At 41.5% G+C, this 26,834-nt stretch overlaps 1 long non-coding RNA gene across 1 annotated transcript; it reads right to left on the bottom strand.

The window, feature by feature from the left end:
• Nucleotides 1-5,363: 5,363 nt before the first annotated feature.
• On the bottom strand, nucleotides 5,364-18,580 carry LOC138062403 (uncharacterized). Its single transcript, XR_011136450.1, has 3 exons — nucleotides 18,351-18,580; nucleotides 16,235-17,794; nucleotides 5,364-6,242 (listed from the first exon to the last, which is right to left on the bottom strand). It is a non-coding gene; the product is annotated as an uncharacterized lncRNA (long non-coding RNA).
• Nucleotides 18,581-26,834: the final 8,254 nt, after the last annotated feature.

Here is a 26,834-nt window from a genome sequence, read left to right as displayed (position 1 = left end):
TTATAAATAAAATGGGGATATTTTGTTAATTTGTATAAAGGCAATTCCTGACAACATCTCTCCATTATTTGTACACTGTCTGACAGCGTACAAATTGTCCCTGCGATATGACGATTTTTCTAAAAAGCTCTGTTCTTTACCATGCACCTATTTTAACACCCTTTGACTTGTGAAAAGAAAGAGCCCTTTTTTCTCTCTAATTTCAGTTAAGGGTAATGGCCTGATTTCCACTATGGTTTTAAAATTTGTAAGACCCCTCTCTGCCTTTCCCTCCTTCCTCCTCAGGAAAAACAGAGATTTTTTTTTTTCAAATATACTGTGTTTTGGGAGTCATTTTATTTTGCTTTCAGGTTGATGAGCCTTCAGCATATTGGGGGAACAGAAAAGGTACTTTTTTCCTGTATCTTCAATTATGAGGAGTAAAATATTCCTTTTTCTCCTAGTAATCAAAAGCTGAGGTTCTCAGGAGATTTTTTCAGTCTCCCAGAGCTTGGGTTTTATGAAAACTGTCAGACATCACGAAATTCATGTAACATAATGAGAGCTGGCAATTGGGAGACTCTCCAACCACTGCTCCCTCACATGAAGAGGATGTTGTTGGCAAAGTGGATTCAAATCTATAGCATTAGTTACAGACCACAATGTGTGGAGAACGGGAGAGTGAGGCTGTAAAAAGTAAGTCTTTTTTTTTAACTGCAGAACTCTTATAGCCTTGTGTTTTCTGATGGCTCTGGATTTATTCTTTACCTAGCATAGGTTTTCCACTTAGCAATAAATATTTTGCAGACGAATGGATGGATTTACTCTAGTTTGTACATTCTTCCAGGATTTGAGTAGTCCCCTAATATTCACAACACTTCCAATCAAAAATTTTCTTGGGGTGGGGGGGGGAGGGAAGCCGTCATTATATTGACCGAATGCTTCTGGGTGACAGAAGAAACTTTTGCCAGTATTGCCATTTTAATCATCTTATCTTTGGCATGAGGTTCCGGCCTTGAAATTTAGGCCTGGAAGCAATCTCATATGACTTTGCAGATCCAGCGTAGTCCATGAACAGACATTTGCAGAGTGCCCTTTGTTTGCATAATATGTGTTAATATTGAGTATGCTTACAAATTGGCTAGAGATGTGTTTGAAAATGAAAAAAAAGAATCAAGAGGAATGCATTTGCATGTTCTATAATATTCACAATGAATAATTCAGCTATATTTTCTGGTGGTATGAAGCTGCAGCAGCAACATTCAGTTCTCTAACATAAGAGAAATGAACTAGCTGAAATCTACATATCTAGAGATTTCAGTAGACTGAAAGGATGAAATCCAGGTGCTCAGATGGTTCAAATCTCACCTAACTCATTTTATGAATTTTCAGAAGTATTAGTTTATGTTTGATTTCCTTAGTGGTGTTTCCTTTCCATATGACATATAGCTATATATTATATGGCATATCTTAGGTAGGTATAGTATTTTAAAATGTTTTGAAATAGAGAGTCAACCCTCATTTGCAGCTTTGGAATTTATCTTTAAGCACCTCTGTCTGCACAGCTAGATTTTGAGCCCTGTTTAAAAGTTTGGAGCTACATAATAATGTGAAAATCTCTGACTGGATTAATTTTTAGTGCATCTCAGTTCACCTCACCTGCACTATGTCATCTGGCCTCTCTAAGAAAGTTGAGTCAACAGAGGAATCTCCTTCTTCCTTCCTGCCAAATAAGGCATTTCCTCTCAGAAATGACACTGATCCAGTGTGCAGTGGGAATGGCAGTCAGTATGATATAAGTGAAAAAGTCCAATATGGCATAGTATTTCCTGAAAGATGGAAACTGGAACTTTGTGGCAAAGGGCTCACAGCACTTGCTTACCATTTCAGAGAGTCCTAGTTTGGTATTGGACAACAGTACAGATAAAAACTAATTTTAGGTCAGCTTTAGAGATTTGTACAGTCCTCTCTGAGACTATATAGTTAGAATTACACAATTTAAGGTGTCAACTAGGTAGAAAATAGAAATGAACCTTCTCTAAGTTGTTTCCTAGATGGCCTGCGTGTGATTTCATCACTTACGAAGGATATGGCCATATCAAACTCAGACGATAAAAAGAACATAGTAGTTTAGACCTTGGCACCAGAAGAGTTAGATACCTTTTGGGGCCTTATCTCTGTTATTTATTGTAGGTATTATGGTAGCACCTTGGTATGACACCAGCATCATAAAACCAGAGATATGAAGATCTCTGTAGTGAAGGAACTGCTCCTGCCATAATGGAACTGACCCGTGAGCACAGGCTAGGTAAGTTCAGAGGTCTGAGAGGTGACTGCCTTTAGCGAGCATGGCTGAATCGTACATGAAGCAGTCCCTTAGGCTGCTGCACCTTACAGCAGGGGTAGCACCTCATTCCCTCCAATATATTTTGCCTTGAAAATGCAACTGCCTCTTTCCCTTCTCTCCAGATGACTGATCTGCCAGACTTCCTACATGCAGCTCTGCCTCTGCGTGCATGCAACACTTCAATGCATCCTCTGTGCATCCTCACCATTCAGGTTATTACTAAATTTCAGCTTTGGTTTCTAGGGCCAGCATAGGAGATTGATCTTCCATTGAAGAAAAGAAGATTCAGAGCAGAGTACTGTGAGAGAATTACCTGTGAAAAGTACATTCAATTATTGCACCTCTTTCCTAATGCATGACAAAATCAACCAGTGGTAAGAAAAAGGAAGCCATTTCAGAGTAACACCTCCAAATGGAATAGTGGGTGAGGTCCCAGCATCTATATTTCCAAAAAAAAAAGAAATTATCTTCAGCAAGATGAGCACCCTCCGGACTCCCAGCAGATTTATTTGCACCATTTAGGGTTCTAGTGAAGAGTGACTGCATGGGCAGGTCAGTCAGTGTCACCTGGCAGTGTGCCCTGGTGGCAATACTGTAGTGCAAGCTCCCCAGAGGCAACTCTGGGACAGTCCCCAAGCCAGCTGATGCTTCTTTTATTTTAATCTTACCATTCAGCTTTCTTGTCACATCATTTCATGGCTAGATGGCCTGCAAGCTGCTGTTCAACAATAGGCCAATTCCGGCCCGTCTCAGGGTTGCTGCTGGCTGTGTGCTGTGTTTTTGGATCCCACAGATTCCTGTATGCCTACCATTCCTGCTCCAGCGCCCTTCAGCCTGCTCCATATGCCCTGCCCTTGAGGGATGCCCAGACCTTGGGCAATCCTGCGCTTTTGCTGATCTGCCTAGAGGTAGGAACAGCAGGTGGCATTGGCATCTCTTTGGCACCCTGGGATCAGAAGCAACAAGAAGAACAAATTTTTTACATGATTTCTTTAAAACAAGAACAGCAATGGAAATTGCTCTTCTTTATAAATCAGAGGGGACTAGTTACTTGAATTGAAAGAAGCAGTGAAAAAGCCTTTTCCTTGTTATTTGTGCTTGCCAGTTTCAATCTTTTCTTGGAAGCTCTTTTAAAAAGGTCCTAGAAAAATACATTTCTTGTGATGTGCATTGGCAAGGTGGCCTTTTTCAAGGGAAATGGTAGTCAATAAAGCTCTGAGTTGAGCATTTTTCAGCCATACTTGTAAAATGATTGAGCTATGCAGGGATACAGACTAGTCATAACCTTGCCAGTCCAGGCTCTTGTGCTGGGTTTAGGACTGCTTTCCATCCTAGCAATGAGGCAAAACAGCTCATATGGAAATCCATTACTTACTTACAGAACTTAATTACTAGATTAAGGGCAGTACAGTGTATATCAAGGCTTTTCTTGACAGTGAGCCTCATGCGTAGGTCTACAAATAGTCTCATCCCTAGATCATGTCAGAGGCGAGTAGGTCCCATGAAAGGTTATTAGTGAAGGAATGTTAAAATGATTTCCATGAGAAATGAGCTTAATACAAGCATATCCCAGAAGCAGCAAACAAAGCATTATAAAAAATGAAGTGAGAGTTAAAGGCATCAGTGGTTTTAACCCCAACTTATTGTTTCAGTGTGAATTAGGAACAAGAAATCTCTGGAATAGGAGGCTGAGCTATATCCCACTGCTCTGACACGTTACAACAAGATAGGTGGGTCCTAGACAGTCTCATCTGCAAAGCTCAAGACTATAAAAGCAGCTGATGCTTGCTTGGATCATACAGAGAACAGTGCTCCCAGGAAGAACTTCACGTTTCCTTTTAATTTTTTTTTTCTGAGCAACTTTAATTACCACTCTGTGAGACGCGCAAAAATCTGTTGCTTGCTTTGCTCTTGGTAGTTGTCTTGCCAATATTAAATGGAGGAGGGAAAGGGAAACTTTGGAAGTGAATTAGGCTGTTACAGATGACATCACTTCTCAGCATGAGGTGTTAGCGTGATGCCAAGAGGAATACAGGTGAAAAACCTTTCCGGGGAGATGCAGCTTTTTGCATGGGTCCATAGGATGTACATACCCAGACACGGCTGCTTCCCTGATACTTTGCTTGTTAAAATCATCTCTGCTGTATGTGGGAGGTGTGGGTTACACTGAGAAATGACAAAGTAGCTCTCAAAGTCCTTGCTGCGTTTTAAAGGTTAAAACTAGGAACAGTCTGGCATTCTCTGAAAGGTCTTTAAATGGAACAGAACTGTTTAATCACATGTATCGCAGCATGAGAATAGTCTCTTCTATAGCCATTTCCTTTTCAGCTGGACTTTGTGAACTGACAGGCGGGGAGGTTTGTTTTCAGCAAAGGCCACGCTATGGCTATCTACATACAGTTTGACTGTGCTCTCTGAAATCAAAAGAATAGCAGAAAGTGTTCTGAGACCAGGAACAATTTCAGACAGTTTTCAATACGGTAGCCTAAAAGACGCCTACAGGCATATTTAGGAGTAATGCAAACTGAGTAGTTGGCTACTAACACCTTCCTGTGAAATGTCCTTCCTTGTGAAGTTAGTCTCTTGCAACTCCTTCCAGCCTGGGAAATACCCTATTAGCTTCTACCAGGCCTCCCAGACAGGTCTCTGTGACAACAAGCACTTCTCAGAAGGAATGGAAATATCCCCTACCATTAGAAGATATATCAAGTGTAATTATATATTTTAAGTTCTTCTCGCTATCTCCTTGTAGGCATTCTTCCTTTTCACCTTCCTCTTTCAAATCTGAATCCTGCTTTCCTTCCCTGTATTTACTCCCCTCCCCTCTGGATGGGTGCACAAATAATACCACTATTACCCGCCCAGAAACCTTGGTCTTCTCTTTAGTCTTCACGCGGCGTATCCAAACTGTGTGCATACCACCCCTGCCAACAGCTACTCCTTACTTCAGACTATATTTCTGCCTCCATTATACAGTCTAATAGTCTGTCAGATTGCTTGGTGTCTCTGAATCTCTCACTCGCAGCAAGAATCTGCTGCCAAATTTTTGACAGGGGACTCCATCAAAAATCTTCCGCCTGAGATATCTGTGCCTGTAAAATACTCTGTGTAAAAGCTTCACTCTTTCCTTTCCTATCTTTCTTCAATGAACAAAACCGGTTTCTAATGGCTGACCTGGCAGCCGAAGCAGTGGCATGTCAGCAAACTGGAGGGATTAGGCGCTGCGTAGGCTGACCATTAGGAAGAAAGGGCTCTTATCTAACCTTTATGCAATCCTTCTCCTTGTTTGTCTCAGCTTCACAACAATGGTTTTTAGTTTTTTTAATACACTTGTTTACTTCTTGTGATAAGCCCCCTAGACTTCTCCTCTTTCAGTGCTGCTAGCCAGCAGTGGGAAGGTTAAAAATGCAGTCAGTTACCAGTGGCAACATACTAGTGTTGTAAATCCTGCCCACACATCTTCAGATCTACTGACATTTGAAACATCTAGGCCTTTTCTGTTAGATATACCAGTGTAATTAAGTCTCAGTATATCGGGTTTTTTTTCCTACATGTCATCCTCCAGGAATGCTCAGACAAGTATATATGTGGGATATATATAAGGAAGGAAAGAGAAAGAAGGAGGTTCGAGTTATAGAGAAAGAAAGGAAGCCATTACAAATTATTCACTAGAGCTTTTGAAATAGCAATCTCATATACTGATAGTTGCAATCTAAGAGCAGATTATTGATTCTTTTAGATCATTTTAGTTACTTGCCTGTGAGCTGCAGGTCAGGTGCTGCCAGTTAAATCAATTGCATTTTATATCAGCACCATATGCGTATCTTGCACGGCAGGGATGTGGAGGTGCTGTACATCCTTCTTGTCCATCATGCAATAAGCTAATGGATGATATGTAGCAGGACTGGCGTGTATGCTAAGGCAAAAACATAACAAGTCTTAATGCGGAGTCCAGTGAAAAGTTGCCACTTCGCATTAGAGTCAACAGGGGCAGATGATAGCTTTCCTGTCAGTGAGGATCCAACCCAATGCAGAACCTGCCTGCGTGAATGTGAGTCTCCTTTTTTTATAAAACAAACAAAAAAGATGCAGTTTCCAAATGAAGCATGCTTTTAAATGCCGAGAAAATGGGGCCTTTACTATTTGGTCTATTCTGCTGCCCTGACTACTGTCTTGTTCTGTGGCTAAGGATCACTGTTATAGGACTTCATGTGAGCCCAAGAGCCCACACCAGGACAGGCGACAAAACAGAGCTGCATATGATGGAAAGGGACACTGTGACTTGAACTGAATATAGCAAAGGAAGCGGCAAGCCCTTGCTAGAGTTTTGCTCTTAGCAACTTATTTCTGCCCTGCCCCATGCAGGAAGGAGTGTGGAAAGGGCCATCCCTTCGTGATTGGCTCTGGCAACCGAGCTGGAGTAGCTGGTCATAATTGTTGTGTGGTGCAGACACAGGGACAGCAAGGAGGGGACTATCTAGAGCATCAGCCCTCTTCAGATGAAACATCTTGCCCATCATCCTTCACACAGAGCTGTACCCAAAGACACACATTGAAAGAATGATAGAAAACTAAATCAATGGCTCTCTAAACCCTGCGGTACTTAACATCTGTTTTAAAATTCCCTTTTATTGTTTTTTATACAGAAGTAATATAGCTTACATCAGTGCTGTATTATGGGCATCTTAATTACATAGATCTTCAGATATACTGTCTTTCTAAAATGTTACCAGTGTTAAGAGAAAATGGGCCACTGGAGAGAGTAAAATAATAAAAACTTATGATTATGAAGTCACTAACAGTTGCACCCTTGTGCACTCTGTGTGGAGGGCTATTTACGGGACATGCATTCTCCAGATTGAGTAAAGGTGGCAGAAACCAGTGGGACTGGTTTCACATGAGTAAATGCCACATTGATGAACAAAGATTGACAGGATTAAGTATCCAGTTCTCTGTGCATCAGTTTATGTGATCAAGGCCTATGATGTTCTTGGCAAATGTGAATTATTTATAACTCTATGCTGAGTTTCAGCCATATCCACTGAATTCTTTCAACAGATTTAATGAAGGCTGAGGAATTACAGTCTACCTGTGAAATGTCTTCATGTTAGTGGATTCCTTATAGACTGCTTCTTCCATAGATGCAGTGTATACATTTTTAATCTTTTAACGGACTGTCCACTGCCTTCAGCCATAGCTCTTATAAGTTCAGCTACATTTTTTCCTTTTGACAGTAACAGGGCTATTACAAATTCAGTGCAATTTGTGTATAGTCAACAGCTTACGTGGAAGGGACATATCACAGGCAGAGGTTTCTTCCTTGTATGTAAAACAACATTTCCAGCGAGGTAGACGCACATACTCAAGCCCTTATGAAAATGCAAACATTGCAGTACTTACTTGATGGATGAAGAAATATCTCCGGCGTAATTTTGCAGTATCTGGTTTATCAGAGTGTATACAGTGCTGCTTAAGGCAAATGATACACATAGAAGATGGAAACTGACTGTTTATTTGCATATACCATTCTTAGAGATATTTTTAAAAAGTACTATGTATTTGACCAAACTGACAAATAAGTTTCTGATGTTAAACTATGATTCAATCTTATCTTAGCAAGTAAGGGGATGTTCAGCTAGCTACTGTAGGCACCTCTATTGACTATAAAAGGAAAGAGGCTGCTAATTTTGTCTTTTTAATTGTATGGGAGTTAGATCACTGAACTAACCTAAAATAAAAGCAGATGTGGACACCCTTATAACAAGAACCTGTTATTACACTCTATGATCTGTGGGATATGTTTTGAACACTCATTTGGGCTGTCTAGGGATGACTCCATGCATGGAGCTTAGTGGAACTGTGCAGATTTATACCCACTGTGAGCACATCATATATTGCCTGAGATCATTAGGTTTGGTTAGGAAAAGAAAAAAACAGGTATGGATAGCCTTTTTACAAACAGCAGGCAATGGATGTTCCTCCTTTGGTAGCAATACCTGCCCATTCCTCTTCCCCATCCCCGTGCCTCATGGGTGAGGAGGCTGGTCCATGGTGAGCGCCAGCCCTTCCTTTTCTCATCCTCCAAGAACTGGCAATATAGTCACCAAAATAAGAAGGTAGCCTGAAGTTGCATTATCATTTTGGAAGTCCTTTCTCTGGAATGTGCTCTCCCCTTTTAGAAAGAGTTTGGAGGAGATAATTTGTTGGAGTAGTTGTGACTGTACAACATTTTAACTACCTGTTTAGGAGCAGAAGAGAGGGGCACAGGACGGAAAGGCATCGTGGTGCCATACCTGTTGTCTTCAGTGCACATTAGGCAACTCATAGAGATCTCAGGGGGATCTGCAAGTGGCTGATGGGGTGGTGACACACTTTTTTGCTATAGATACTGGCCTCTCTTCTCCTCCCTCGTGCAGCCATTCTCTAACCCATTATATCAACTAATGCTACTGTGATGAGATCTGGAGGGAAAGGTACTATAACCATTGGATAGGAAAATGTTTCATTTCAAGCTCAATGTCGGTCTGGAGCTAGGCAAAAATTATGAATCGGTCACCCACACCCATAAGGAGCCATCTTTTAGTTCCTCTAGGTCCTACTACGTTCATTCTTTGCCTTTCAGGCACTCAGTCATATTTGCATTATCCCTTAAGGCAGTGATGATATGTGAAAGAACCCCACACTTTTAATTCAGTCAGTAGTTTAGTTGACAAGAATATACATACTTTACCACCTCCAGAAAACAGGTATGAATATATGAGGATTAAATGAAGTTTAAATAGGCAGTGGTTTTAATATCCTCGTCTTTTTAATACTTTTCTCAGTTGTGACCAGTGATTTTGTTACACAGTAGGAAGTCATCTGAGTAGCAAAATAACAGGACTGGAAATGAATAACTGCTTCTTTCCTGTTGTATCATAAGGGCTTCTATTTCGCTTCTCTTTTATTACCTATCCTCTGCTGGGTATTCTAGTTAGTTTACCATAATGGCACACATTCAGTCATATTTTAGAGGAGCAATGGAACACAGGAGCAGTACGCTCTTGATATAATGTCAACTGGTACCAATATTAGCTAGAATTTCCATCATTTAGGAAATAAAATTTGGGACATAGCAATAGCCTGCTATTTTCTCTCATAAAAATTCAAATATATTATTGTTGATTATAACAGCTGATTATAACTTTAACTTCAGAGTGAAAGCATAACAAACATCTTTGTCCATGTTAGGGAAAGCAATCTTGGTAAAAACATTTTTAAAAATATATCATAAATTCTCAATGAAATGAACCAAATATCAAGGGTTGTTACCGTTACTAGTTTCCTGGTGTCTTAATTTTTTCACAGTATGTTAAAAGAACATTAAAAATTGTGAATGGCTGATCTTCCTTGTAAAAAATCTAATTGATGGTATGTAAGTCATTATATTGCTTTTTTCAGGCTCTTATGCAATTATTTTAGTAGAGGTATTTCATAATCATATGGTTCTGTATGCTGGGCGATTGCTACAGTTAGCGGTGCATGTATTTAAGCCTCACAGAGTGTATTTAAGCCTCACAGAGTATTAAGTTAAAAAGTTCAAAGTATAGATTTTCATAGTTACGTGAAGCACGCCTAGCACAAGAGCTTCCTTGTATACCCTATTTACCATTTGCCTAACCCTACTGCTTTTAGGACTATGATTTTCCTTCCTTGAAATTATGCCTATATGTTTTCTGATTCTAAAAAGTATTTCATGACCTGCTTCTGTGTGTTGATCTGGTCTGTAACAGCAGTGCTTTCGCACTCCTGCGAAAGCAAAGGGTCCCAGAGTGGTCCATGCAAAAAGAGTACAGGGGACTGCAGTGCACACCTTGTAACTAAAAGTGTGCTTAGAATGTTAACAGTATAAACAACTGATATTTCTCTCTAAACAAATCAGAAGTGTCTTGAATTATACTGCCACTTCTCTTGTTTATACTGTAAACCGCATTGAGGGACTGCACTGTTTTTTATGTTATGTTTACATAGATAGGCTCTTGGAAAACAGTTAACTTACTTATTTACACAAGTAGGGACAGATTTGCAAAAGCATCCAGCTCATTTGGACATATACACTTTTGGAAACCCTGGCTTTCAGTAGGAGTTCTAGTTATTCTGCAAAGGTAGTCCTTACAGAACTGGGCGCTTAAAAATTGGGCTAAGCACAGATTGGAAAATGTGCCCCTATGGAATCCACCACGCTGCTCCAGTTTCAGGTGGGATCTGTAGGTCTCATTGTGGGAAGGGGAATAAGGATCACCACACCTCTTCCGGTAGGTAATTCATTATAATCTTAATTCAGTGTGTACTTAGGCTGATTTTTGTCTATTCACATCAGAGTCTCAGTTCATTTGTGTATAAGTGGGCGTTCCTAGATCTTTACCTCTTCATCCCATTGTTCACAGTTACCCAAAACTCCCATTACTCTATGACATTATTTGTGGTTCCTCTGATATAAAACTAGTTTCTGTAACGCTATTTTTTGGTGATTTTTTACCTGAAACTTCCCTATCATCAGTTTTGTTCTCATTAGTTGAGCCTATAGATGGGTATCTACAAAGTAGTTAGAAATCACTTCTTTTTGATAAGGCACAGAGAGTAGTTCATTTTTATGAATCATTAGCCATCAGGCTTTCATAATGCTTAGAGTTAGCATAATGGGAATTATTTGTCTGTTTACCAGTTTAATGTAATAAAAGAAGGAAATGCAGCCCAAGGCCTTCAAGCAAAGAGAACTCTCTTAAACAAGAACTTATTTTTGTGCTTGGTATCTTAGACCAGCCATTTTCCACCTGGAGTCCAGATGGAAAAGGTACTTAAAGAAAACAAGCATCAGCAGACTGAAATCCAGTGGGTGGGGTTCAGTGGCTCCCCTCAAAAGTTTTAGAGGTCTGCAATTCGAAAAGGATTAAAAAGCCACTGCCTTAGTGTAAGAGTCTCCCCCAGCAGCAAGTTTCCCTGGCTGAGCAGGGGCGTGTGAGGAGCAGGTGCAGAGCAGGAGGCTGAGTGCACAGAAGTGCAGGCGCTGGCAGAGCCTGGCCTGACGCCATGCTCAAAGACCCCCCTGGTTAGAGGAATACCAGCGGCCGCTCTGGTCCCAGAGAGCAGTCTGGCAAGCAGATTGCACCCATTTTAAGCTATGCTTACACATTTAGCAAGAAGCCATTGCATGCATTAAGTTGTCCTGCCTTTTCCCCCTTCTCACCCCCCATACCCTGCTCAGCTGTGTCCACCTTCGTGCCATCCTCTTGGCTGGTCTGGCAGAGCTGTTGGTATGGCACCCAATGACCCCAATCAGGATGAAAAATAGCCTGCCAAAAACATGTTATTTTCTGTCTAGAGCAGGTTCCTGCTCCAGCTCTCCAGGCAGCTGCATGAACAACCGTGCCAGTACAGCAAGAGGTGCGGGAGGGAAGTGCAGGAAGAAGGATTGGGGCCCTCCAGCAATAACCAGGGGTGGAAACTCTGTTAAACTCGAGTGACAGCAGTGCTACCACAGCCTGTGACATTAGCTGAGTGGCAGCTTCCACCTTCCTCCTTATTGTTCTCTGAAGGTGCTAAGCAGTCAGCAAGTGGCCTGTCATTTTGCCTATTGCAACACTTGAAAATCTAGGGACTCTTGTCTTTAATGAATAATGAGTATACTTACATGTGTATAGAGAGAGAGATAGAGGGACAGAGTTACTTGCTACTTTGGCCTACATTGTTCCTATATACTGCCTGCTGCATTCACCATTAGGTCTAAAGTCCTTCTCTGAAAGAGCGTCTAAGTATTAGAGACTCATTCTGAAACTCCCACCAAGGGGTTAATTCCAGTTTCAGCAGCTATTTATTCTCTTTCCTCCAGTGACTTCACCATTCTTCCCTCTTTCTGTGACATGGGGCTCCACGCCACGGGGAAGGAGAGAAGGCAGTGTTTGGAAAGGCGTTTAGCTGACTCCAGAACAGCGCAGTTGGGTGTGCTTTGCACCTCCTCTGGTATGCTAAGCATATAATTTACACCCTCTGAAAAGTGGATTCTCTTTAACTCCTACTCCCGAATACTCAGTGAGACTTGCTGACACATAATATATGGCTGCTCTGCTGGGACCACAGGACCCAGCTGACTCAGAGTTGTCAGCTCCCTGCCAAGGGGAAAAATGAGAGATGCAAGCTACAGAAGGTAGAATTCAAAACTACGCTACACCCAATAAAAAGCAAGCGGAGCCTGACATAAGGCAAGCAGATGGATACAGTGCCCTTTGGTTCTCTTTAGCTACAAAAGTAATTTTTTTTTCCCGAGTCATGCATAGCAATGGTACAATTATTTTTGGACCACCACCAAGACATCACTGATATAACAATTGTATCTGTGGTATGACCACTGGCAGCTACTTGTGACAGGAGCATGTAGCAGTATGTTTAGACACATTACTTTTTATTTTTAGATGTTTTCACAGTCCAACTTAAAATTTTCTGAGAATGTATAATAAGATAGAGCATGACTGTGTTTGAGAGCCGAACCTCAGATGCATTAAAGGACCCTGCATTTAGTTAAGCACCAAAAAACTTCTCTGTCAAAGTTAACTATGTGAGAAGTCAGTGGGATGCTCCAAATGCACTTTTTTCAGCAGCTTGGGTATATTTCATAGAATTTGCTGCCCAAGGTTGTACACATTGCAAACGTTTACTTTTCTTTGTGTGTTTTTTCGGGAGTAAGCTAGTATGAAATTCAGCAATGTTGATGTGACGGTTATTGCATAATATTATTGTTGATTGATTGTATGGATATGTATTGATTGTTAGCATTATGAGAAATGAACTCCTGGGGGGCATCCTGAGAGACCTGTTTGGAAGGTCTAAAGGTGAGAACCTCAAGCCCTTAATTTAGCTGAGGTCAGGGGTCTAATTCTTAGACAGTGTGATGCTTGAGTATGGTGCTTGGGTCTTCATACAGTGAATAAGGAGACATATTTAGATATCTAAATTACAGCGCCAAGCCTAGGGCTTTCCAAGCAGGTATAAACTTACTCCCATCCCTCACATCCTACTTTATTCACCTCCCTGTGGGCTATTGCTCTCATCCTTACCTTCCCTTGAACTTTACTATCTTAGAAGTGACCTGTGCCACTTCTCTGCTTGTACAGGCTCTCATGAAGGAGATTTTACTCTAGAACAAGCCATTAAGAGATCCTAAGCCCTGTAGCGACTTCTGTCCTTTGCTGGAACTTGTCTACCTGACAGAGGACTGCAGGAAATTTGCCTGTCCTAACACTGCAAAGAGTTTCTGGTGCACATTTCCAGGGGACTTGGCCAGGGTTATAAAGCTCCTTTTCCCCCTCTTCCCCTTAGTACCAGCAAATGGGACATGTGCTCATCATTTGACATGGCTGCAGCTGAGCAGCTCTCCATTTGGATTGGGGCTGTATCTGCCTCTACAGACATGGGTGGAACCTGAGCCATCTGTCTAATGCTAAATGCAGAGACAGCCCTGGGATCGTGCCCTTACATGACTTTTTTTTCTTTTATTTTCTTTAAATAAATAGATTAACCATTCTTGATCTTGCAAGTCTGAAAACAATGGAGAGGTTGGAAACTGCAGGTGGGAAAACATTTTGGGGGGGCTCCTAAATACAATAAAGTCATTGTTTGACATATATTGTTGACATACTGGAACAAATCCAGTGAAGATCAACCAAGAGGCTGAAGCACATGATATAAAAGGAAAGCCGGAGGGAGCAGCTGGGTTTGTTCAGCCTGGACAAGAGAAGTACTACATACTGGGATGTTACAGAGAAGATGGAGTCAGTCTTTCCATCTACAAGAAGCAACTGATGCAAGTTGCAACTGATTAGATAGTAGAAAAAAGAAAACTTTTGACTTGACAATCAGGGTGGCCAAACACTGGAAACAGAGAGGCTGGGGAACCTCCACCCTTAGAGACATTCAAAACTCCGGGGGCTCTGAGCATCCTCATCTAACTGCAAAGCTGGCTCTATTTTGAGCAGATGACTTCCAGAAGTCTCTTGCAAACTATATTATTCTATGAATCTGTGACAATTTAACAGGGGGCATGAAGGCAGGAAATGAGCAGCTCCTTTTTAGAGGACAGCATGAGCACTGGGCAGCAGAAGCCACATATGATTTGTGTCATTAGATCATCATAGCATGAACTATTTCCTTATTCTATCACCATGCATGTTACTGAGATGAATATTGGCAGTGTGGTGACTCTTCTGGGGTTATATACAGCAGGCAGGCAACACTTAGTCATATAACAGCTTTAGCACTAGCCTCCTGAAATGGCTATGTGAACACCAGCCTGAAAGACAATAGGGCAGTTCTTTGGCTTTCAAGATTTAAAAACTTGTGAAAGTATTAAGGAGAACAAATGTGATATTTGAATTTGAACATTCTCATCCAATGCACTGGTATTATTTGTTATCTGTCCTGTCGCACAGCCGCTATTGAGCCCCAGCCTGGGGCAAGGACAGCAGTCTGAGCCTGACACATGCAGAACGGAAAAGATGCCCCAAAGATCTCACCTGCCAACCATGTGCAGGAACTAACGGCACCCTCTCCTGCCTGTGGCTGCAAAAACAAGCCTGTGCACATATTAGCTAGAGTCCTTGTACTATTTTCCTTCTAGAGAGATCTTTGCCCCAGGATGCTGTAGGCTTGCAGGGTCTCTTAACACTTGTTCTTAAATTGAGAGTCATTTATCTAGAGTTGAGTCTACCTTATGGACTGAGGCCTTGATTCAATGTCCTCTTAAAATTCCTTCCAGTCCTATTTGCTATAGGTCTACAGTGTAAAACACAAACCAAAACTACTAGCTCATCCAGGCTAATGTTTAAGGGTTCAAACCATGAAGCAAGGTCATGAAATGATGGAGTCAGACTCCATGGAGAGGGACACTTTGGACGTGCTTGGAAAAGAACATTTATTACTTGTTTCTTATAAACACGGGAAATCTTTGCTGACTCAATAAGCATTTAGATACCTGGAGAATTACATGTGATAAAGCAAATATTGAAAAAGTCACTGGAAAGCTGATTTTCTACTCTTGTCACCGTATGAAGCTGGCATTTGTGTTTTTATTGCTCCATAAGGAGACAATGACAAACAAGTTCAAAACCCTTGACCTGGAAGTCTAATAAAATACAAAAACTGATATAGTAGCAGACAGTGCACAAAATAATAAAAAAGATAAACATGAAATGGGCATGACTTCATAGAGGGATGAATCATGGATAATTTAAGGAACAGTGTATTAATTTCTGCCAATTCCATCAGATACCTTAGTAAGCAACACCTTAAATTCTGCTACCTCTTCTGGCAAGCAGGTTCAAGATCTCTTCTGCTGTACAGGATAAAAATATACAGGAAGAAACACACCCCGTTGGCTGCATTTAGTGGCATGAGTCAGGGTGTGACATAGGTTTGCTGGAAACACCTTTATTCACCTCGTTGCAAGAGGGTAGGAAGGTGGCTTTGGTCCGTTACCATGGCTTAGCTGAGAGGGTGGTAGCTTCTTACATTGCAACAGCCGTGTGAGCGAACTGTGAGGGGAAATAGGGCTGCTTTCAAAATGACTCAGAAGCTAGAGTAGGTGGGCTGTGGCTGCTGATGCTTCAACCTAAGAACATCTTCCCCCTGCCCATGCCCCCACCTTCGCTTTGGTGTCATAGCCCTGTCGGTGAGCGCAGGCTTAGGCTGTGCAGCGCATCACTGGGGGCAGGAGCCGGCACAGAGAGAGCCCCTATGGCACGAACTCTGTGTAGACAACTATGAGTGAATAACTACAAACTGTGCAGAGCAACAGTGAGTGCAGCAGGCAATAAGCTGACTAATATTTGATATGATAAACTGAAGACAAAAGCCAATGCAAATAACACGTGGCTGTACCTGGTGTCCTTGGATCTTACTCCTGTTTTAATCCACAAGAAAAAGACCATTGGTGTGAGTGGTCAGGACCAGGCTTTTAGTCACCTATTAGTACCCACTTGAAAGACATGATGGTGGCACCAGGATGTTCCACAGCTGGCACTGAAAACCTTTGTTTTTAACCTTTTCTCCCTTAAAGCATTGCTTATCTTCTCAGTACTTATGGGATGCAAACAAAGGTTGCTGGTTAACCTCAACTCTCTTACACTTCTATTAACCAACAGTTAAGTTTATCAGGGGTATTGTTCTCAAGCACAGGTAGCACTGAAGTGTAACAGGAAGTGAGTAGAAATTGCTTGCAAAAACAGGAAAAGGAGGGGAAATTCAGGTTGAATTTAAGAGGCAGGTGCTGCTCCCTAAGTGCTAAAGGCCAAACTGAGCCTCAGGGTGGAAGAGATAAGGCAGCACATGATCTCATATGAAACATAAAGGATAAATCCAGGGAGCAGTCAGGCTGTTTCTCCTTTACACTGGCCGTGTAATTTCCACCTGTGGTGAATGTGCCACAAGGATTTGTGAGACGATGGGGTTAGGATTTTTTTTCTTTTTCATACTATGGAAATGCCTGAGGTTTCACCTGAGGAAAGAAGCCAGCTGGAAGATGAAGGAAAGAGTCACTTCCAAAGTGGTTGGAAACTCCTAGCTTGGGTACAGGAGTGACCTTTCTCTGTAGACAGGGACTTGGAAAAATGTTTTGTAGAATACAACATTTTCTTGGGAAAAAAGGTTGGCTGGAAAATGTCCTTGCCCAGGATCGCTGGCAGTCCAAGAAAGGCCTTTTCTCTGCTCCTTCGCATTGCAGGGACTTACAGAGAAGAGTTCTTACATTCATATTTCTTTTCCAAACATGCACATTGGCTTTCTGACTGTTGCCTGGGCAGGACAAGGGCTCTGCATGTGGCCTTCCTGCCTGAGAAAGGCCATGAGCATCTGCAGATGAGAAAAAAAACTTGCAATTGTGGTCACAGAGGGATTCTCCTGGAGCCACTGTAAAACAGGACGAACCTTAGGGAAATTAACAGGTTTTAACCTTCCAGAAGTCGTTCAAGTAAAACTAAGATAGGCAACACTGAGAGCTCTTTGATCCTGAGAATCTCAAACAGTATCTGTTGTTGTTGCTGTAACCGTTATTATTACTATTAATAAAAGATCTTTCTTTCTTCTTGAAATTTACCATTGAAATATTCCCCTGGGAGAAGCTGGATCAGCTGCGTTACCAAAGAGGGGGATTTTTCTAATCTCCTGCATCGTGGCGTGTCACGTCAGTAAAATGCATGGAATCTCTCTGCATTGCAGAGCAACAGGCTGAGGGGAAAAAAAGCGCCAGACATCCTGCTTCTCAGCATTGCTCACACCAATAAAACAAAACTTCTCCAGTGAGTGGGCGGCGAGGGGGGGAGGGAACGCCAGTGTCAGCTTGTGGCAGATGACAGAACGTTGCCTGTCCTATAGCAGAGGATGTATTCAGTCCGAGCTTTTGCAATGAGTAATACAGCAGACCCAACCTCACAAGCCTCAGTCCTGTGGGAGAAGAAACCAAAGTGCCCTAACACATGCACAGTTGTCTTTGGGAAAGGGATAGATTTCCTTTCATTGCAGACTTCCTGCTGCACTACACAGGCGATATACAGAGACGGTGACCTCATGGCCCAGCACAATAGAAGTGAGGGAAAACAATCACGCGTCACGGACCCCCGTAACTACAGGAGATATTGTGTCTTTCTCACCTCCCGCTTATCTTCGAGTTAGGAACAGGTGCACCGAGAGCAGAACAGATTTCCTGCAAATGCAGCCGTGCCGGCATCACGTGTTGTCAGAGGCATTTCACGTGGGGGTGGGATGCACGCGCGGCATGGAGGCATGCAGGCACCGTGCCGTGATGAGAGGGGCAAGAGCTTCCCGGCAACTTGGGGTTACGTCTAGCAGGCCCCACTCTGCACCCTCCATCCTTACCTACATCTGCACAAAGTGTGTTTCCTGCACTGGCAAGGGTTGTGCAGCAAGAGATCTGCAGCCAAAAAGTAGCACAGCTAGAAAGGGGTGTGTGGTTTGCCAACAGCCTGTGGCTTTCGCTTACCTTCTCGTTCAGTTGTCACAACCACCTGGAGAGATTCGGTCTGAGGCCTGCTGCGATTTATACCCCTCGTTCGCGGAGCCAGCAAAACCTAGAGTGCAAGGGTTGAAGCTCTGGGCAGCCTCAGCAGGCAGGATGCTGCCCAGGGACCAGCTCCCCATGCCAAACAGGCACCCAGCAGCGCGATACCCAGATCTGGGGCATTCATACGCACATCCATGTTTCCAGCACAAAAAAAGATCTGTAATAGATATTCTACCCCCAGAGTGTGATTCTCATTTGACTTCCTTGAGACACTGTCCCTTTACGAGACAGAAAAAACAGAAGCTGTTAAGTAACAGCTTAGATAGCTGGCGTTCAAAAATGATATTCAGCTAGTACATGGATCCTTACATCCCAGTAGAACGATATTTAAAAAGGAAAATGACTGTATTTTAATTTCATTCTCATGTAAACAGTGATAAAAACACTATTTTTTAAAGCACTCCTTTACTCGGGGTTTACTGCTGTCATACACAATCCTTAATTTCTTTCATATCCTAATTGTATTTATAGCCATTATAACATAAACTCACTTAGGTGAGCATTCATTAGGTGCTTTGGTTCTTTGACCACTTTACTCATGTGCACTGAGTACGTTTGCTGAAGCTTACACTGTGTTTTAGCCAGTTTCAACTGACTTGCAGAATTCTAGTCTGTCAAATAAAACTGTTGAGACAAGTATGAGACAGCTCAGCTTTTTCTTTTTCATGATGCAACACCTAAATATATATTTTTGCTTACAGAAAAAAAAAAAAGAAAACAAACAGCAGGAAGGCAAAGAGATGTTTAATATGTTTTCATAAACTGCACAATGATTAGACCTTCCGGGTTTAGTACAATCTCTTTCTCTGGCCAAACATGGTAAGGAAGTGACTGTGTTCCCCACAGCACACACTTTCAAATAGCTCTTTTCAGCAACTAGAGGAAGTGAGAAAAGTCTGCACTTCTTTAGTGCTACTAGTTTTATTTTAGAAAAAAAAACAAAAAAAAAACCCAAAAAAACAGATATCTGCAGAGACACTTCATTTGTACCAAATAAAGGAGAGAGTGATTAAAAATGACTTGTTCCAAATATATCTCAAAAAAACTAAATTGTTCTTAATTCACCCCAAATGCAAAAATAAAATATGCACATGAGTTTAGGATTTCCATAAAAAGGAACCCAGAACAGCACAATTGGCTGCCACCTCACCATAGCCCGGAGGTGGAATCTGAACATCCTGAAATCAGTGGCAACCCCTCACTATCTTCTAGGATTTCCCTCCTCCAGTGTTGTCTTGCAACTCCTGATTACAGGAAAATGACACCTAAAATTTGCACAGAACAATGTCTGTCCCTATTTCTCACCTCTGGCTCAGCAGCTGCTCGGATAATTTATATTAAGGTTGCACTATTTATTCAGAACAGTATTTTATCACATGAATCAAATCATAGCTTTTTATTTGTTGTATTTGTGCTATGATACTTAGCATCAAGATCTAGTAGCAGTGTGGAGGGGAGGAAGGTTGCTTTCAGTGTGTAGCCCACATGAGCAAACAGCCTTGTCTCACTGCTGTGGCTTTTCCCCTCCTCCTTCCTGCTGCTTTTATTGCCCTGCTCTGTCCCTGTGCTGCATTGTGGCCACGCACACACGGAAGTCGTCAGTGCAGCCCTTCCGCTGGCCTCAGCTGCACGCCCCGCGCTCAGCCCCCCTGATCTCAGTGGCAATTTACACCATCTGAGGAGCACCTCTGTGTCATCTCACCTCTTGCCTTCCGACCTATTCCTCGGTGCTCATTCATTGCTTGCTTTGGCTCTGTGATGGAGCCGCAAACCAAAACAGTAATAGCTAGCGGCAATTCAACGAAAAAGTAAAACTAGAATTAGACAAATCTAACATTTGAGATGGGGTTCAGCTCCAGATTCAGATGCCTATATTTAGACATATATTGTGCAGGTATGTCTACGTGTGTGAGAGATGTCTAAGCTCCAATTGCCATTAGTGAAAAACTATTCAATACAGATAGGGGAGACTGGGGAGCATCTGCCCCAAAGCAGACATTTCTCTGGCCAGCTGTATTGCTAAATTCAAATATATTAATCTGTGAACTGAATCCTTCCTCCATTTTCCCTCCTCCCCCATGAAATAAGTGAATAGGTATGTTTTCATTGCATGGTACAAGAACATTTGCATTCGCTCATTTTCATTGGGCTAGCTTGTGTCTTGGCTAGAGCCTGAACTCACTAGAGCGTTTTTGAACCTCAGTGGTTCAAGATTAAAGAGGTAAGGACTGGTCCTGCCGTCAGTACAAGTGAAAGCATCCCAAGGAACTGAACTAAATGATACTGAATGGGCAAAAGCTACTTTTATTCCCACTTTAACAACCATGGAGCTCCAGCAATCCAATGCAGGGCATGTGAGATGCTGGAACCAGTTCATTGCTTTGCTACATCACTGCAGCGATATGCACCTGCCATCTATGCCTGTCCCACAGCAGCCAAGCCAAACAGGTCCATTGCCACAGTGCTATTCTGGGACTCTGCCCTTTGACAGCCCTTCCTTTTCGTTAGTTTTCACCTCTTTGCTTTGTTGCTTTTTCATTTTTATCACTCGTAGTGCTTCTTCCAGGTATGATAACATTACTGAGAACAGGCATTAGGATGAAAGCAGAGCTGCCATGATAACGCCTCTCGCAAGAGTGTAAAGATCTGCTTGTATTCATCTGGGTGCAGTCAAGTGCTTTCTTCTGCCAGGAGGACACACAGAGGCTGAAATCCTAGAATACACCTAAGTTGTGACCTATCTTAAAATCTTGAACTCATTACTTAAATAAATGCCAGCTGCCTCTGAAGACAGGAAGGTAAAGCTGCAATTCTGGTTCTGAAAGTTTCCTTGGCTATAAGTGCGTTGGAGTCCCTCCTGCAGCAGGTCACCAAAGGAGTGATATTTTACAACAGGAGAGGTTACATGTGTAAAGGGGGAAGGACAGAAAATAGTAGCAATAGACTTTGTTTTGCTTGTCAAAGCACTGTTTGAACTAGCATAACGTACTAGTAATAAAGAACTTTTTAAAGCCCGGCAAGGGAAACCTATGACCACTTGACAGGAGGAAGGCTGAGGTCTGCTGATTTGAACCCTTTATTTCAGCTACAGTCCACTTTCAGCCTCCTAGCCTGTCAGGAAAGAGCATTAAGAAGTGTTTTTGTAAGATAGGGACCGATAGCTTTGGAAGCAACTGAAGGAATACCCATAACAGTCAGCTCCATATTTCTGCCTGATATCCAGAACTGCCAAACTACATATGCATCTATAAATCTACTACTTTCTAACCATAAAACTGTGTGGTTTTGTATTTTTATATGAAATGATCTGAAAATTTCACTGAATGATATTTTTAGCTAGATGAAAAAAAGGCGGTTGATTGTAGACCTTCATGAGTGATTTAGAAAATAAATATACAACTGAACAAAAGGATGACTTGACGTTTTCAGCGGCAATTTGATGGCAGTTTTCGCAGATACAATAGTGCTGTATGCAAAATGTATTTCTTTTCATATCATAGCTGGCACAATTCAGACTACTGACTCTCTTTTTCCTGTAAATAGATCTCAGAAAACTTGTGTTTGGAGTATTAATATTGCAGTGTCAGAAGAACTCATTGACTAAGGCTCATGGAGAATTTTCCCACTAATAATAGCTTTAGAGGTAGTTCCACATAATGGAGTGATTTATTGATTTGTATACTAGATTCTTCTCCCACACTCTTAAAAGGTAATTTATGACTCTAACATTCTGTGAAGATTAGCTGTTTCCAAAATTCTCACTTTTTTTACAGTTACAAAACCAATTTATTTCCAAGTCTTATGAGGAGAGAGAGAAATAGATGAGGATGGAAGAAGTTTCAAAAAATATTTTGCTATACAGCAATTTATAAGAAGTTATTAGAGACTGAAGCATACAACTTTCCTTTTAGTTCATATCCAATTGCTACACAATTACAGAACAATTGCTTTTAAGATATTTATTCCATGCATTCTTTTTCAATAGCTTTTTATTCTCATTATTTGCTCAGCAGAGATAGCTCAACTTCAGTCATTCTAGACTTCACCAGAAAACAAGCAAAAAAAATAGTCAATAAGATCTCATTTAGGTCTTCTCACTTTTAATTTAAAAGAATTATAATAACAAAGCTTCCTACATCAGCCTTCCCCTAATTATCATAAGAGGAAGACTTGGCTTTACTAGTACTATTATTAAAAGGGAAAAACCATTTTTTTTCTTAAATCCTGCAGAATATATTACTAAATACTTGTTTTCTGTGCTATCTGGGACTAGGCAGTTCACAGGCCTTTAGCATCACTGAAATGCATACAAGTTTGCAGGCAAATGTACCCTTTCCCCATTGTTCCAAAATCTATACCAGCAAATTCAGATAGCTGCCACCAAGGTGAGGATGCCAGCTGGAATCCTCTGTGGTGGGTGGTTGCCCGGTGCAAGCTAGTCTGCTGAAAAAAATAGCTACTATAATAGAGATAACTAACGGCTGAGCTATGTAGTGTCCCAAACTCCAGTGTGGAGTAAGACAGTATATACTTGAAAACCTTTGTGAAAGGAGGTAAGCTGGTTTCGTACAGGAATTAGAGTGGGAACTGGGTGAGACTGTCGCAGAGACTTAGGGTGAGTGAGATTATTAGTGGTGTTTTTCAGGGACCAGTTTGGACACCAATGCTATCTAGTTTTCTCATTATTGACCTTGGTGCAAGTACTTGAAATAAGCATAAGATTTTTGCCAGTAATAGAAAGTGGCACAGCGTCACTAATGCTGCAGGCAACTGGATTATCACTCAGGGAGAGCTGGAGGACCCTGTGAATTATAGAAGCATAAAGTGCAAAGTCATGTATTTATGGACTTGTAAGAATTAGCGTTCCTGTATCAGAGAGAGTGGAGAAGAGAGGGGATGTGGATCAATAGCAGAAAATTCTATGAACCACCAGTGTGATAATACTGGGAATCAATCTTAAGTGACTGTGATGAGCAGAATATAATGGCTTATGTAGCCCCAGGGAGTCCTTTTCCAATGCTATGTTGCTATACTAGTATGATGCATTGATCAAATTTTTTTCAGCAGAAAAGGGAAAGTATTAGTAAAAGGCATATGTACAAGTACCTTCAAGAAACACCAATTTAAACTGAAAGAGGAGCAAAGAAAGGCTACCAAGGTGATACGAGAACTGAGAGTCTAACTAATGAGAGGAGATTACTGGATCTTGGTTTATTTAGCTTAGCAAAAGGAAAGTTGGGAAAGAATAGGATTACTTCTCCTAAATACATTACTGTTGAAGTAAATACTAAAGAGGAAGAAGCATAATTTAATTTAGAGGATAATGCTAGTGATACAGGCAATCCTGGATTTAGAAATTAAACTTGTGAAACGTTAGCTGCTAGCTTCCTCCTTAATAAGTAACCAGTTTTGGGAAGGCATGCGAGGGGATTTCTGCTTTTGCCTGTAGCCTGAGATGTTTGCCACAGCTAGAGATGAGAAGTTGGGCAGGCAGTGCTGAGAGTTTGATTGACATGCCTTGCTGATTTGCTCAAGGTTAAACTGATGACCAGATTAAGGACCATGAACAGATTTTCCCTATCAGATTAGATGGGACTGTTGGAAGAGGGAAGATGCAACTGTCTGCAGAAATAGGGAAGTAGAAAATTCTCTGTTGGCACCTAGTTAACTCTTTGCTAACACAAAAACTTAGGTTGGTGATTTGATTTCTCATTTTCTGTATAAAACCTGTAGGACTGGCCTTTGGTAGCACCCCTTTAGATCCAAATTAGGATGAGGAAAAGACCATCATGGCTTACAGAGAAGCCAATGATCTTTGAATCAGTCTGAATTAAAGCTCTCCTATTAGTTACCTGTGACTACGGGGTGGGGGAGGACTCAGCCAAAGTCAATACTGAGCCCCGGGTTCCTGGTCCCCTAGCTGTCCTCCTAAACAAGTGTCATGGTTTGGATGCACGCATACTTGGGTTTTTGTTTCCTCTGGCAGCAGCTGCTGGGGAGCTTGCGTTTTGCTCCTGAGCTGCACCTGAGCGCGCAATTCTAGATCCAGACTCAGTGATCTAGCTGGTGTGCTCATCTGTAAGTAATTAGATGATTCAAACAGAGGGCGATCCCATGACAAACAAGGACTTGTACTTTCTACAGCTCTAGGGATTTTCTCAGAGATATCACATGAGAACTGAACTAGCCTGGTCCTGCATAGCTTATTAGATAAGATGAGCTCACGCATGGTGATTGCCAACATATGTGCAATGAAGCACACTAGAAAGAGAGGCACTCGAGCAGTGAGCCCTTTTTAGGGCAGCTATACTTTGGACACAGACCGTGGAGAGAGAGGTTTGATTATCTATGTGAACAGACTGTGAAAGAACTAAATATTTTTTCTTTTTTTTGCTGTAAATGGAAAAGAACTGTGAGAGTGATCACAACTTTAGAAGCCAGCGATTATAGAAATGAACTGGAAATCAGCATATGTTAGGAAGTGAGACCTGAACTGTTGTTCTGGACTGCCCTGTTAATCAGCTCATTCACCATATTGTCTGCTCTTTCTTCACCTCCCTCTTCTTTCAGGAGTTCAAAATTAGTTCAGTGAGTCTCCAGGAAGAATGTGATTGCATAAAGAAAGACCTTAAAGCACAGTTTATTCCTTGGTGAGGTGTGTCCTGTCTTTACAAATGTCTAGTTGAACAGTCAGGTGGCATAAAAATATTGCTAGAAATAATTGCTGGTAAGGAGTAATTGCAGACTATCCATTAGAATGCATCCTTGTACGGAAGCAATATCAGCGACAAGAACAATATGGAAAATATTAATGTTTTATAAATATGATTAATGAAAGCACTCAGCGAAACAGTACAACGTATTCCTGTGTAAAAGGAATACTAAGGAAATGGTATTTTGCAACAAAAACCTAGTCTTTTTTAAACTAGCAAAATACTGTGCTGCATTGCAACAACCCTTTACAATAAGTATCACATAGACTCCATGAACATTGTTTAAATGCTAACATTAGTGCAGCCTGGGCTTAATTCAATCCATTTCAGCTTAGGTTGGAAAGGTTATTTTTTGTTCAGAATCACAAACACACAAACTTATAAAAATATTAAAGGACATTCACAAGTGCCAAGATGGGGAAAAAAAGATAACTGCAAGATAAAGAGTATTCTGGAGTTATTTATTGAAAGCAGTGTCTGAATTTCCATAGATAAGGGTATACATTTTCCTGATGTGCATTATTGTGCCTGCTATTCTTTAAAGTTCTGTTATTTCAGGTGCTTATATGTGCTAAAAAATAGTTTGTCCACAGAGATTACTGCTCAGCTGAAATTTTGCAGGCAAGTGCAAATCTTTCCTTATCTCAGGAAAGATCCACTATTTTTTAATCCAACTGTGTTGTATAGTTCTACTATTTTGTGTGTAGTTTGCCATCTTTTTTTTCCCCTAGCAATACATTCAAAGAAGCTGCATAATAACAGGGAACACTGTAAGAATCTAAATGACCGGATGTTTTCCAGCGCTGGAAAACTAATATTGACTTGAAGAGTCCAGTGACTAAATTTAAATACGGCACTGGAAAACGAATATGGGTGTCTTCCCCATGGCACTATTTTACTTTACAAATGGTATTTTAATAAGATGTGCTGACTCATTTAGTAGTAGTACATAGAATTTCTGATTGATAAATTTCAAAGGCTAAGTTTTGCAGCAGTGTCTTTAGATTTTGAATGCCCAATTTGCAACATTTTCAAATAGCCTAATTTTCACAGCATTAGAACTCCTGTAAGTCAGCGTCCGCCTTAGCAGGGCGAGCTAACCCAGCTGATTTTTTCTGAAGAGGATGAGGAAGAGCTCACATGAAGCCTCTTTCTCCATGTGCTGGGAAGTGCAGGGAGTGATCTTCACTTTAGGGGCCGGGATGGGCAGCCAAGGCAGTACCACTTTCAAGCAGAACAGCCCTTTGCAATATGAACATCTGTTCTTAAATTTGTGTTTCTGTGCGTGTGTGCTGGGGGGGAGGGTCTGCAACTTGTAATCTAGAGGCCACAAAATCTGAGGCAACAGGCCAACCTAAGGAAGGGAACGTTTGCAGTGTTACGGGTTCAATTTTGTCAATCGAATCCACAGGCCGTTGGGCGCTATTATACTAATCTTTATAGGAAATGCAAATTACATTTTCTACTGATGCCTTCTTTCGCTGAGTGCTGCCTAGCAAATGGGCACCAGTGCCTATTTGCCGCAGTAGATGGAGAATGAGAAAGGCCGATCCTTCTGTGCCACGTTTTTTCCCCGTTGTCCTCTAAGGGATAGTGCTGGGTTTGCCAGTTACCTTTCATTCCTTTGCAAGCCTTTCTGCAGGCTTTGCGTGATGTACAGAGACAAAGAAACGGTCACTGGATCAACAGC

This window comes from Struthio camelus, chromosome 1 (assembly GCF_040807025.1).
Source record: "Struthio camelus isolate bStrCam1 chromosome 1, bStrCam1.hap1, whole genome shotgun sequence".
NCBI lineage: Eukaryota > Metazoa > Chordata > Aves > Struthioniformes > Struthionidae > Struthio > Struthio camelus.
The sequence above is the reverse complement of the archived record's forward strand: the minus strand, read 5'-3'. Positions and strand labels throughout refer to the sequence as shown.